Here is a 3,494-nt window from a genome sequence, read left to right on the forward strand (position 1 = left end):
CAAATCTAACTCTGATTACATCAGAGAAGGCCAGGTACCCTACACCATAAGAGGGGGTTTGAAATTTTGACTTGTCTACTTAAAGATCACCAAAATCTGATAACAAGGTCAATTACGTCCCTGGGTGGGATTGAACCACCAACCTTTTGGTTAATAGCCATATACACTAACTGATTGCGCCACAGAGACACTTTGCAAAAGTACATACTGACAAAGGCTAATAAGCATTCATCTAAAACGTTTCCTAGAAAAACTTTAAAAAGTCAATAATCTGGAGAGTTTTTGTAAGATGTTTCTTCCATCCACCAACGAAGAAACACATTGGTACTTTCCCATGATGAGTGAGTGCTTCAGGATCTCTTGCACTTACATGTGCAGCAGAGTACTGCAATGGAAGCATGCTGGGCCCATAACCCAGAGGTAGGCAGATTAAAACTATCCTCTGCTATATGCATTTTTTTTGTTAATTAAAGTAATCCAAAACTGGGATTGATATTTTTGCTCTTTTATTTTTCATTAAAGTACAATAACTTTTACCATTTTGATTTGTTTTAATAGTATATTGAAAGTATTGTTTTCTTTTAAAAATCCACTTAATTTTCTTTACCCTATTATTAAAATGGTAATTGACAAAAACAAACTACATTGTCATCAGAAGAGCAATACAAAATGTACAAGTGATATATTAAAATCATCTTTTCAGCTTGAATTTCAATGATGCATTGGGGCAACGATTTTGTGAGAAACATTTTCACCCTTAAATAAAGATTTTCTTAATTCCTTACCTGTGTGCTAATTAGATATCACCTTGTTTTCACATTAAACAGACTTCCACATGAGAAAGCAGCAAGGATGCAGTGGCGTTAATGTTTCCTTGTGTCAACCCGTATTATTTCAGTAGACATTGCAATGAGGATGCATCTTGCTGCCTTTCCAATGAAGCAAATTTAATTTAGTAATAGGTGAAAAACCATCCCTACAAAGGTGTTAATCAGAGACTTGGCTTTGTGGACACTTTTCAGAGAACAAATTTGTTAGCATAAAAATAAAGCCAGAAAATAAGGAGCTGTTTAATCACTCAATTGGATTTTTTTTGCCAGCATATTTCTTTTTCTCTGCAACCCACTGCTAAATTGTGCTTCCTAGCTGTTTTTATTAAATCACTGAATCAAATCTAACTCTGATTACATCAGAAAAGGCCAGGTACCCTACACCATAACAGGGGGTTTGAAATTTTGACTTGTCTACTTAAAGATCACCAAAATCTGATAACAAGGTCAATTACGTCCCTGGGTGGGATTGAACCACCAACCTTTTGGTTAGTAGCCGGACACACTAACCGATTGCACCACAGAGACACTTCGCAAAAAGGACATACTGACAAAGGCTAATAAGCATACATCTAGAACGTTTCCTAGAAAAACTTTAAAAAGTCAATAATCTGGAGAGTTTTTGTAAAATGTTTCTTCCATCAACCAACGAGAAACACATTGGTACTTTCCCATGATGAGTGAGTGCTTCAGGATCTCTTGCACTTACATGTGCAGCAGAGTACAGCAATGGAAGCATGCTGGGCCCATAACCCAGCGGTAGGCAGATTGAAACTATCCTCTGCTATATGCATTTTTTTTTGTTAATTAAAGTAATCCAAAACTGGGATTGATATTTTGGCTCTTTTATTTTTACTTAAAGTACAATAACTTTTACCATTTTAATTTGTTTTAATAGTATATTGACAGTATTGTTTTCTTTCAAAAATCCACTTAATTTTCTTTACCCTATTATTAAAATGGTAATTGACAAAAACAAACTACATTGTCACCAGAAGAGCAATACAAAATGTACAAGTGATATATTAAAATCATCTTTCCAGCTTGAATTTCAATGATGCATTGGGGCAACGATTTTGTGAGAAACATCTTCACCCTTAAATAAAGATTTTCTTAATTCCTTACCTGTGTGCTAATTAGATATCACCTTGTTTTCACATTAAACAGACTTCTACATGAGAAAGCAGCAAGGATGCAGTGGCGTTAATGTTTCCTTGTGTCAACCCGTATAATTTCAGTAGACATTGAAATGAGGATGCATCTTGCTGCCTTTCCAATGAAGCAAATTTAATTTAGTAATAGGTGAAAAACCATCCCTACAAAGGTGTTAATCAGAGACTTGGCTTTGTGGACACTTTTCAAAGAACAAATTTGTTAGCATAAAAATAAAGCCAGAAAATTAAGAGCTGTTTAATTACTCAATTGGATTTTTTTGCCAGCATATTTCTTTTTCTCTGCAACCCACTGCTAAATTGTGCTTCCTAGCTGTTTTTATAAAATCACTGAATCAAATCTAACTCTGATTACATCAGAGAAAGCAAGGTACCCTACAACATAAGAGGGGGTTTGAAATTTTGACTTGTCTACTTAAAGATCACCAAAATCTGATAACAAGGTCAATTACGTCCCTGGGTGGGATTGAACCACCAACCTTTTAGTTTATAGCCGTACACACTAACTGATTGCGCCTCAGAGACACTTTGCAAAAGTACATACTGACAAAGGCTAATAAGCATTCATCTAAAACGTTTCCTAGAAAAACTTTAAAAAGTCAATAATCTGGAGAGTTTTTGTAAGATGTTTCTTCCATCCACCAACGAAGAAACACATTGGTACTTTCCCATGATGAGTGAGTGCTTCAGGATCTCTTGCACTTACATGTGCAGCAGAGTACTGCAATGGAAGCATGCTGGGCCCATAACCCAGAGGTAGGCAGATTAAAACTATCCTCTGCTATATGCATTTTTTTTGTTAATTAAAGTAATCCAAAACTGGGATTGATATTTTTGATCTTTTATTTTTCATTAAAGTACAATAACTTTTACCATTTTAATTTGTTTTAATAGTATATTGAAAGTATTGTTTTCTTTTAAAAATCCACTTAATTTTCTTTACCCTATTATTAAAATGGTAATTGACAAAAACAAACTACATTGTCACCAGAAGAGCAATACAAAATGTACAAGTGATATATTAAAATCATCTTTCCAGCTTGAATTTCAATGATGCATTGGGGCAACGATTTTGTGAGAAACATTTTCACCCTTAAATAAAGATTTTCTTAATTCCTTACCTGTGTGCTAATTAGATATCACCTTGTTTTCACATTAAACAGACTTCCACATGAGAAAGCAGCAAGGATGCAGTGGCGTTAATGTTTCCTTGTGTCAACCTGTATTATTTCAGTAGACATTGAAATGAGGATGCATCTTGCTGCCTTTCCAATGAAGCAAGTTTAATTTAGTAATAGGTGAAAAACCATCCTTACAAAGGTGTTAATCAGAGACTTGGCTTTGTGGACACTTTTCAGAGAACAAATTTGTTAGCATAAAAATAAAGCCAGAAAATGAAGAGCTGTTTAATCACTCAATTGGATTTTTTTGCCAGCATATTTCTTTTTCTCTGCAACCCACTGCTAAATTGTGCTTCCTAGCTGTTTTTATA

This window comes from Pseudophryne corroboree, chromosome 3 (genome assembly GCF_028390025.1).
Source record: "Pseudophryne corroboree isolate aPseCor3 chromosome 3, aPseCor3.hap2, whole genome shotgun sequence".
NCBI classification, from domain to species: domain Eukaryota; kingdom Metazoa; phylum Chordata; class Amphibia; order Anura; family Myobatrachidae; genus Pseudophryne; species Pseudophryne corroboree.